This window comes from Lagenorhynchus albirostris, chromosome 5 (assembly GCF_949774975.1).
Source record: "Lagenorhynchus albirostris chromosome 5, mLagAlb1.1, whole genome shotgun sequence".
Taxonomy (NCBI): Eukaryota; Metazoa; Chordata; class Mammalia; order Artiodactyla; family Delphinidae; genus Lagenorhynchus; species Lagenorhynchus albirostris.
This window is the reverse complement of record NC_083099.1, coordinates 123,173,952-123,185,805: the sequence shown is the minus strand read 5'-3', so window position 1 is coordinate 123,185,805 and position 11,854 is coordinate 123,173,952. Positions and strand designations below refer to the sequence as shown.

The following is an 11,854-nucleotide window of genomic DNA, read 5'->3' as shown; positions in this document are numbered from 1 at the left end:
TCTAATTAAAAAAAAAAGAGCAACGTGTGCAAGGGCTCATAGGTGTAACAGAACCTGGGACACATGGCTGACAGAGGGAGAGATTGTGAGGGTGGGGGAATGGGGATTTGGGTGGGGGGAGAGGGAACAGACAGGAAAGATTTTGCACCAGGAATTTAAGGCATTATTCTACAGGCAGGAGGAAACAATTGGAGGATTTGTGCACAGATTTGTTTTACAAATCTGGGTTCAGTGTCAGTGGTTGACTCAGCACACAAGAGACTGGAAACAACAGGAAATTTTGCAAGGGCTAATAAGAGAGATGCTGGCTGCCCTGATTCAACCTTTCAATTTCCCACAGTAAAAATGAGAGAAGGCTTGTGTGTCACCATTCAGTTGTATGCCAAGAGTGGGGTAATGAGAACAGTCTACTTTGGGTAAAGGCAATGTGGGTGTGTGTATATTGTAGAGAAAATGAAAACATAAAAACACCAACTGAAAGTCTGTCAGCTTTGTTTTCTCACCGTGATTTAACAATGCTAGACAATATCAGAAACTATCTTTTGTTAGCCTAAGTTCTAAACAATTACTGAGGTTAACATTTAGTTTCAGTAATATATCTGTAAGCTTCATCTTATTACATTTTTATTATTTGTCCTTTAATAAACATTAATACAAAGAATTTCTATGTGGAAGTTAATATGGAGAATTTCTAGTTACTCAGACATCCCCCAATGTTCCGAGACTTCGCTACACAAGCTCATCTTGAGAGTAAGTTTGTAAGAATTCACAATTATTTTACCTTCTTTCAGTGCATTTTGTCTCCAACCTCAAAAGTGTTATGCAATTCTTTTTGCAAGAACTGTATGCAATTTTTCTTTTATCAGTTACCTTTCCCCCCTAAGTGAAGCTTTAAATGAGGTTAATCAGAAGCAAAATATATTCACAAACAGCCAGAATCAGCCTTGAAAAATGTACAGTGAAACACTAAGCTTTGAAATCATTCTTTGAAAATCTGGGCATGGAAATGGCAGAGTTGGCCATTAATTATGTAACCACAAAAGTAAGGAAATGGAACCTTCCAAACAAAAGTAGATTCAAATTTCAAAGAAGAATGCCTGGAGAACTGACAAAAGATGCTCATCTTATACTGCCAAAGACTTCAAAAGAGAAATATTTTATTTCCTTGATTACTTTCATCAAACACTGGATGCTCATTATGAATTAATGAATCAACAATGTTAACGTTTAGCCATTTTTATTAATTTTTGTAGAGAAAAATAACTTTAGAATTTTTTAATAAATATAATTGAAATTTATGATGTATTTTTGTATTTTAAGATATTTTAATGGAAAATTTGTTACAGCAGGAAAAGAAAACACTATAATAGATTCCCAAGTAGGGGTTTTATGAATCTTTACACAACTTATATTTAAGACTTTTCTTAACGATTTGTATATGTTACATCATGTGAAAGAATAATTTGAAAATTAAAATGTTTTTTCAAAATTAAAATTAATAAGAAACACACTGACCAATAAAGAGAGAAAATAGATAGAGAAATCTACCTATAATAGCTATTGGACATGAAGAAGATTAATTTTAAAGAAGTCACTGACAAATTTGTATAAGTTAAATGTCAAAAACAAAAAAAAAATTGTAATGTTATTTATTAATGCAACAGAGTAATAGAAAGACATATGTTTTTCCTTCTTTACAAAAATTATACATAATGCAATTGAAAGGTAAAAATCCATTATTTTTCTCTTTATTTTATATACGTTTTTATTTTTCTGCAATAATTTCATACATATGAAGTTTGATAAAATAAAACTATCCTTTTTCTGGCCATTATTGACACTTGTTTCATCTTATTATTATTCCTAAAAATAATTGTGTCATATAGATAAGGTGGACGTTAAAAAATGATTCACTCTGGCTGTCAAATAAGTCAGGCATGCCAATGCCTTCATTAGACCTCCAAAAATCTCATTTTAAGTCTAACCTTGTGCCAACCTCTGGGAACATTTAAATAAAATCTATGAAGAATTCATTGTATAAATCAGATACTAATGATACTTAGGAATTTTGTTAGATATGATAATGGCATTGAGATTAAGAAAATGGTCTACTTTTTATAGTCACATGATGAGTGAAAAGCTATGAAGGACTGAGATTTGCTTAGAAATACTTCATCATAGAAAAAGAGGGAAAAAAAAGGAAGGAAGAAGGGAGAAATTGAAAAGAGATGAAACAAGTTTAGAAAAATGTTAATCATTTTTAACCTGAATGATATATATTTAGAGGTTTATTATTCTATTCTCTCTACCTGTCAAATTAACAGAATTCTTCATAATAAGAGACAGTCAAAGAAAGAGCTCATTTTGATATATGGACTTGGATTGACACATTGTGTCACTATATTTTCTAAGAAAAGCTGACCTCCAGTATGACTGAGTAAAAATAAAAATGTTTTACCTTCTTGTACTTGCTTCAAAGACCCGAGGTCTACACCAAAACTGTGTAGCTACCCTTCCAGAAAAGAGATACAGAGATATTTATTTTGTCAGGAGATACAATATTTTGTTCAGTCTCTCTCTCTCTCTTTCTCTCTCATCAGTGTACCTTATTCTCCCTCTATTCAGAAATTTCACCTTGAATAATAAGCAGATCTGAAAGTTGAAAAAGTACTGTAAGGGTGGTCACAAAAAGTAAAAGATAGAGAGAGCTCTTGTTGTAATGCATAAAGAAAATTATGAATTAGTTTATTCACCAGGTCAGAGATTCAGTGAAATATTCAATGGAAGTAAGCATAGAATCCAACTCAATGTAGTAATATCCCACCAATGATATAACTAGCCTCAACTGATTAATTTTTATAGATCAAGATCTCTTCCAGCTAATTTGTGCCTTCCATTTCTATTTCTAGTTCATTAAGAAAATCCTCACTAATGTGAAGAGTGTAGACCAAAAAGAAAAAAAGTTAGGAAAATGTTTGCAACAAATAGGAAAACATTTGCAAAAATGAGGCTATGGATTTGGGAAAAGAAAGTGAAGCACTTCATCCATTACCATGGAAGCATCGTTCACCACAACAAACACAAAATAGATAATATGTGGAATTAAGGTTGATGAAGTAACTAGTTGTGTCACAAGGACAAGGGCCATATGAAAGCATGAAAACAAGGTGGTGATACCGAGCAGGGCCCTGTGGGGCTTCTGGGCATAGAGGTTTTTTTGTCCCCCATTTCTTGTAGGCAAGACTCCAACCTCCAAGAAATTCCCTGAGTTCCAAAAGGCAGGTTTGAACTGTTCCTAATCAAGGGAGGAGCAGCCACAAAACCACCTGAGGCAAAATTAAAGGGACCAGAAAAGCTCTTCAAGATTAGGAGACCATCTGAGACCCTTCACATACCCTAATCTTGTCAGCAACCCCATCCTTTTGAAACTTTGTAGAAGAAAGAAGAATGTAAAACAGTTACTGCCTTGATCCTTATCACATACCTCTGACCACTACCGGACTATATAACCTCTCCCTATTCCTCAGTAAGAGGGGCACAGTTCTTGAGGCACTAGCTTACTGTGTTCCCCCTTTGCCTGGCAAAGAAATAAAGCCACTCTTTCTTTCTCCTCCATAACTCTGTATCCATATTTCTGTTCGGCATCGGTGCACAGAGAGCCAAGATTTTGGCAACAGTGGGAAAACTTATGTATATATGGTAATTCAGGAACTGATCTGTGACTGGAAATGTAGAAGGAATAAGAATAGACTAGTTCAGCAGAGGAGCAGGAAGTCTGGATTCATGAAGAGGCAGATTTCATGGCTGGCTCAGTTATGACCTGGCATGAGATAGATAGGAATTTAGACAATACAAGACTGTTTGCAACAATGCCAGCTTGGTCATACAAGATAGCCTTGTTGCACCACGAAGGTAGATTCAGCAAGGTTAGTGGATATAATCAGCTTTATTAGAATTGATCAAAAGTGAAGAATAAGATTATATGAATAATTAAAACTAGCAAAAGCCTGAGAGCAAATAACTAAGGGTAGAACCAAGATTTGAGGCAAAAACTAGGTAAGTTCCCAGGCAGTGTCAAGCAAAAATTGAAACTATAAAAGTTAAACGGATAATGAAGACTATTAAATACTATTGCAATAGGGAAGAGAAAACAAAGCAGTCTGAACTTACCTCCGTTCGGAAAAGCTAAAAAAAGATTGATGAGTTTTTAAGATGTGGGGTGAAGGATAGTAGACTGTTCTGTTTTTTAATTGATGCTACCTATGGAAAAGTCAACTTTCTCCTATCTTCAAGGCAGGAAGGAATTTTACAACTTGGAATTAGACTGGAAGGCAGTAGCTCTTTCTTCCTTGATGATTACATTTCAAAAAGATGCCTCCCAGGTCCTTAAGAAAGGCAGTCCTTGGTTGCAAAACTGGAAAGATGATTCTTAAAAGATTTACATTTCAAAAGGAAAGAGAAAGAATTTTTAATTACAGGTTTTCTAAAGTAAATGTTCTAAGCAAAAGGAGGTCAAGGGCCTAAAGTCAGGAAGAAGCCTTCTAAGGTTTAGTCAAGCTAAGGGAAATGGGAAGGGTATTTTGGTCTGGAGGCTGTTGTTACAATGGCGAACTGAGGAATGAAATTATCTCAAGTTATTTCTAGATACTTTGGAATATTTTGGAAGTAGACCCTTCTGTACTTTAAAAGAGTCTCAGCTGTTGAGCTCTAATTACCAGAAAAGTAAGGCTTCCTTCATTTGATACGTTGTTTTTTTTTTCAATCAAGGCACATTTCTCTTTTAAGATTTTGGCAGAGGTATCAAATGATCCTTTACCAAGGCCTTCAATAAATCTAGAAACCCAAGCATAACTGAAAAGCATTAGAGTCCAGCTGTATCTTTTTTCAAACAAGGCATATGAAATTCAGACCAATGAAATGTCTTAAACAAAGTCACAGAGTTAATTAGTTATAAAATTAAAACCAGAACGTTTCCTCATCTATAGCCCTTTATTCTTTCCCATATATTACTTTTAGTATTTTTACTATTCTCTGAAGATTTCTAGAAACTGTAAAAAATTTCAACTCTAATGATTGAGTTATAGTTATAGGGAGAGGCAGGGGATGCTGCATCCTGTTCTGTAAGTTCTTTAAGCTGTTATTTTCTGTTGCTTCCACTGTAAAGATGCTTGGAAACCATGCTAATAAGCATAACCTTTTATATGTTTGAGTATAGTTATTAAATCTGTCTAGGCCTTTCAGGCAAGATATTCCCAATTCTTCTACTCTTTCTTTACATATCATATTTTCCATCATTCTTGTATTTGCTCTCTTATGAAAACTCTCCAAGTCTTTTCCATGCATTTTTATGTTGGATAATCACAAATAGAAGATATGGTAAAAACTCTAGTAAAATATTCAATTCATGAAGCATTTTCTATTATTTATTCTCTACCTCTGTAGATATTTCACTTATGCAATTTCTTCGATCTCTCTAAGTTTGAAAAATCATACAAGTATTCATATAACTGAATGCAATACTCCAAAATGTTTTAACACAAGTTTTTGAGATTTTTATGATATTTCATAGCAGTGCAGTGTAGTTTAAGAGAATAGGCTATGTAGTGTTTTTTAAACTGCTTTGAAAGCCTCTTTCCAACAATTAATTAAATGTGTAACATCGAGTATTTTTTTTTAGTTTTATGAGTCAACAAATTATTCTTAAAATTATTCTTACTCTTAAAATGAAGATATTAATACAGAGACTGAAGATTTTTAAAAAACTAAATGTATTAATGAATTAGATTTAAATTTAAATTTAATTTAAATTTAAATTAGATTTAGATTTAAATTTCCTGAAACTCTCTTGAAAACTGTACTTCCTCATTAAAACTTAGTGTATCATTTGAAATATATATTAGCATCTTTACTCAAGGTTATTCATTTATACTAAATGAAGGCAAAGCACTGGTGTTTAGATTCATTTTATCATTTGTATATATCCTACATTTTCTTTTCCCCTGAGTTTTTACAATGTTACTGTTGAACTGCACAAATAACCTACTTCAGTGTTTATCAGTCTTATTTAGCTGTGAAACTCCTGGTTCACAGGGAATCCTTGATGACCAAAAGGTAAAATAAATAAAGTCAAACCTGCTATCATTTAATCATAGGTTGATAGTTCAGTGTTTCATTCTCTCATTTTACCTTCTCACCCCACTTCTATAACCTTCTAGAGAATTTATTTTAAAAAAGAGTTGTTGGGGATATACCTATTTATAGGAGGACTATATTTGAACTCTCTATATTTTCCTAAGTATAAATTTTATTTTCTACAATATTGTAATATTTTAAAGATATAAAGTGTGTTTGTTCTTGTGTGTTTTTGTGTGTGTCTGTGGTCAGAGGTGGTGGTGCTGTGTCCATCTTCAGCCCTAGCATACAGGAATGATATTATAAGTTCCTTCTAAAAAAATTATTTTTAGTTCCCCAACTCCTTATTATCCCATTTACTTTGCCTAATAATTTACCTCTAAGGGATAAGTTTTTTAAAAGTTTGGAAAAGAGAAAGCAAAATGGTTTTCCATACCTGTACTATTGTAAATCCCTTCTCCCACTAGCCTGAGGAACACAGATGAAAGAGAACTAGGACACTATTGTACAGTCAGTGCTTTATTAAAATAATATATTCACATGTTCCAGGATCTCATTAGCTTGAAGCTCTTTGCTTATTTTATTTATGTATTTGCTTATTTTCACAAGTTAATTTAAAATATGTTTACTAGTATATTATGAAGAATCCCAATAAATAATTGAAACTACTACTATGGAAATAGATATATTTTGTAGTCTGAAATATGCATATTACATCTTTTTGCAGGAAATGAGAATACTATCTTTTTCTGGATAAAGAATAGTAGTCACATAAGCTAGTGTCTGAATTACAGTATAATATAGCACAAGGTACCATAATATGTCACAATAACAACAATGGGTACAATGTGCCACTGTGCTATAAACTTTTAGTTGTTTTATTGATAGCCTGGCACTGTAAGCATGAGTATCTTGTTATAATTTAACATGAACAATATTTCTGCAGGCATTTTAACAGTGGACAATTTTATTGTTAGTCAAATCTGGGCTTATCCAAGGCAGGTAAATATAAAACAACAAAGACATGTTACTTCACAGTTTAGTGGCCAATATATAAAAAACATTTTTTTCCCAAATACAAATAGCTTCTGTATTTTTTATGCCCAAAGAGATATAAATATTTGTCAATATTGAATTTAATGAATGCTATGTGCTTTACATGTAGTTTTTTCACTATTCTGTAAGTACATTGATTTTAACAGATTTAACTCTTCGTGCTTAAATATATATATATATATATGCTGTATATGTAGAGAGAGAGAGGAAAAAAATATATATGTATTTTATTGAAATAATTCTGAATTAATAAAGAAAACATATCATGGCTCTTGGAGGCATAATGAGTTTAAGCATATTAGTACCTAGCAAGTGCCTGGTACTCAATAGAAACTTATTTAAAGAAGAAAAATCTTTCCTTTTTTATTAATTTTAAATTTATAATTTACTTTCTACAATCTTCAAAAATAATACTTTTATTTACTGTCAACCCACAAATTACCAGTGCAGGTCAAAATTCTCCCCCTTATCTTCAAAGTTAAAGCAATCCCTTATTCTTGGACAGTCTCTTTCACTTGTCATCTCTAAGCAAATAACTCACAAATTTTAAAGTATATCTTATTTTTCTTTCACTTCCCAATCTAGTCACAAACACATATTGTATACACATATCACTCTAAGTACTATGATGGATATGGAAAACACAGTGTCAACAAGAAAAATACATTTCCTGTCTTCATGGGCCTGATACTCTAATGGCAGAATACAGAATATAAACAAGTATATAAATAATATAATTTCAGAGATTACTATGTGTTTTGAAAAACCACAGCAGAATTATTAGTCAGTGAACAACAAGAGGAAAAGCTACTTGGGTAGGATGTTGAAGCAAGGACTCAGAGGGGTGGCAGTCCTGAAATCTTATTGATAAGCCACATGAAAATCTGGGGCTAAGACCATCCAGGCAAAGAAACAGCAAGCATAATGCCTTGAGACTAGAAACAAGTTTGATTCAGTAAAGGAAAAGAAATTCAGCCATCTTTGTTTACATTAGAGGAAAAATTTCCTATTTCTATCCTTGCCATCCTATATTCAATTCTCCAAACATCAGTGTTTGTTTAAAAATTTCATCACATACTCGACTTGTCTAGTTAAAGAACTCCAGTAACTTCTTTTCAAAGAAAAATAAATTCCATTCCAAATGTCTTACCTAGCCTGCATAGCCATGTCAGTCTGAATTCTGATTGTCTGCCTGACATCTTTCATCAGACTTCTCACTCAGCAATAAGCTCCAACAATATTGACTTGATGGCAAAGGGTAGAACATTAACACATGCATCAAGGTACTGATTTGCAAGCAGATATTTTTAATCACTAAGATGTATTGATAAAGGTGACAAGAAATGGTTAGATTTGGGATCATTTTATCTGCTACTCTGTAGAGTTGTTATAATAGAGAAAGAAAAATCAAGGATGTGCCCAAGATAAGAAACTAGATAAGAGGCTGAATGTAACAAAATGTAACCTGGCAAAACTGAATCTATTATTCGCTCCCAATCTGAAACTTTTTGTCCATTACCAGGAAAGTAATTCATTTGGAGTCTTTGCAGACTCTATTACCTACATACTTCATATTGGATCAATAATTATATTCAGTTGATTATAAGGTCTTAATATGTTTTGTGTCTGTTTTCCCTACCAGAGTCAGGCATTATCCAAGTTAATATTGCTAGCTATATGTACATTGAACTTCCAGCGTTTAATCTTCCTCTCCTTGAAATTATATTTCTAAAACATTCTAAAATGCAAGTACAGGCATGCCATGTCCTGCATTAAGTCTTTCATAACTTTTTTCTCACCTTCAATATCAAATCTAAACTTCATAGTGGGATATATATGTACCTCCATCTTAAGATTTCCGATCTTACCTCTGACCTATCTTTTACTATGTCCTTTCTAGGACTCCTGCTTCAGCTATTCTAAACTAGTTGTAGACTTTTAAATCTGAATTTTTCATATTCTTTTCTATGCTATTTTTTTTTCCTTTAATATCCTCATCCATCATTGGACACTTATTCACCTTTGAAGATTCATTTTGAGAGCATTATCATAATGAGATTCACCCACCCTTCATTTATAGATCACAGTCTCCTTTGTGAACCCATTCGCCATAGGATACTCTTGTTTCTCTTTAGCTTTTTTGATTGCAAGAAATTGTGGTTAATGGTGACAGAAATTAGTATTACAAGAATACAGATGGTGCAGTAAGGAAGAGGTAGTTTTCATGGGGATTTAAATACATGATTCACAGAGAGCCAGCCTTCATGGAGGTTAGCTCTATAGCAACTTCTGGCTTCAAGGTACTGTGGTAAACTTAAGAATATGAATTGTTTTGGGGCTTCCCTGGTGGTGCAGTGGTTGAGAGTCCGCCTGCCGATGCAGGGCACACGGGTTCGTGCCCCGGTCCGGGAAGATCCCACATGCCGCAAAGCGGCTAGGCCTGTGAGCCATGGCCGCTGAGCCTGTGCGTCCAGAGCCTGTGCTCCGCAATGGGAGAGGCCACAACAGTGAGAGGCCCGCGTACTGCAAAAAAAAAAAAAAAAAAAAAAAAGAATATGAATTGTTTCTATTTATTCTCCCTGCTCTGTATGACGCATTCACATTCTAAAACTCTCTTACTGTCTTCCAATTTGCTCAAAATTTCTCTTTCTCTTCTTGGTAAAGCCCCCATAAATTTAATATGCATAAAACTCAATATGTCCTGCTCCAGTTCCAATTGCTTTTTTGTGCAACCAGAAAATCATATTTTTAGTTCAAATCTGGAAAGCTAATCTGAATAATCCAGCTAATTTTGGTATGAACCATGTCACAAAATCTATATTATGGGTCCCAAAGAAGCTTCTGGATTTCTTTCTCTTCATTATTTCTTCTGGGTCTATAAGTACATGGAGTAAACCAAGCCTGCCTAGATAAAATGGGCTATGAATCAAAAAATTTCCATGATAAGGAAGTATGGATGAAATGAGCTCCAATCCAAAATGTGTCATTCTCTAATTATTATTCATGTTTCTATTTACTTGACACTCATCAGTTATAAAGATGTTTGCTAAATGTGATCTAACCATCTTACATAACCACTGTAATCATCCTTATAACCACCTCACAAAAAGTCTGATCAGAAACATAACCTGTTACTAAATCGAGAGGTGAGGAAAAAAAAAAAAAAAACTTATTTAAAGGCACTTTCCAGTTTTAGAATCCAGGATTTCCAAGCTGTGTTCATTAATTTCCTAGTTCAGTCATAACCCCATCCTAATGTTATTTCCTGTGAATCAAATGGAATAAATAGTAAATACAACCACAACTGACAAAACTTAAGTACAGTAATGGGATAATGGCAGGAAAACTGCAATAGCAATTCACATTTATAACAGGAATAAAAAAAGATCAAGGATAACACAATGTATTAGTTGCTAGTTATATCCATTGCTTCATAAAGACATCACAAAACTTTGTGGACTAAGAGAACAAAAATCATTTATTTTGTACATGTATCTGTAGTTTGGGCAGGGTTTGGGAAAGATTCAGAGGGAAGCTTGTCTTTATTTTAAGAGGTTCAGCTGAAGCAATTCAACTAGAGCTGGAGGATCTACTTTCAAAAGGTAAATTCACATAGATGTCGATTTAGCACTAGATATCAGCTGGGACCTCATCTATACTGTCAGCAAATACCCATACACAGACCCTTTCCGTGGAGTCTCTGCTTTTTCAAGAGCGAGCATTGCAAATGACCATGGTAGATGGGCATGGCATGATTATGCAATATACTGAGACAGTCATAAAGAGCCATTCAGTTTCAAGGGGAGAAAATAAATTCTAAGTCACTATAGAAAGAACCTATGGAATGGAGATATTGTTGTGTTCATCATTAGAAAACTCAATCCCCAGCAATGGTTTTGACTACATACCTCACACACCAAAATACATCACTGAAATTTCTGGCTCCCATTCTAAAGCAACCAACAATTTGTGAGTGATAGTGGATTTATAAACTCCTTAATCACATGGTAAATAATATTTTCCCTCATTTGGTTCCCCATTTATAGATGGTGTGTTTTATACTCATGCCTAGAAATGGCATGGTGGGAAGAGTCTCAGTTTACTCCTCGTATGAACCACACACAGAATAATGATCACCAAGCTTGGATTATTTTGGTATTCAACTTCTTCCCAAAGTAAGTCACCAAGATTATAGGGTATTCCCCAGTGGTCCTGTGGTTAGGACTCAGCACTGTCACTGCCAGGGCCTGGGTTCAATCCCTGGTCATGGAACTAAGATCCTGCAAGCCGTGTGGCACGGTCAAAAAAAAATTAAATTAAATTAACAAATTAAAAAAAAAAGATGTTAAAGTCTTCCCAGCCTTGTTTACTTGAATGATGGCACCACTGAGAATCCTCTTCCTTAACAGATTCCCAGGGCAACTAACCCCAGATCACCTGTCACAGTCCTCAAAATATCCAACATACCTCAGGTACTAATAGGAAGTATTGTTCTCTTCCAATGCAGGGAAACATGGCCCATAATACCTTGTCTAGCCTAATTCAATCTTACTACCTTTCAGAAACTTCACCACTCAAAGTCTTTACATGGTCTTAGTTCAAATTTCTTTGCAAGAAATTGTCCTAAGTTAGTATCATCTTTATAAGCCAATTTTGCATAGACTGT

The 11,854-nt window shown here is 34.0% G+C and overlaps 1 pseudogene; it reads left to right on the top strand.

Moving 5' to 3' along the window:
• The first annotated feature begins 713 nt into the window (after nt 1-713).
• The window catches only part of LOC132520302 (malate dehydrogenase, mitochondrial-like), a 28,119-nt pseudogene continuing 16,978 nt past the window's right edge, over nt 714-11,854 (top strand).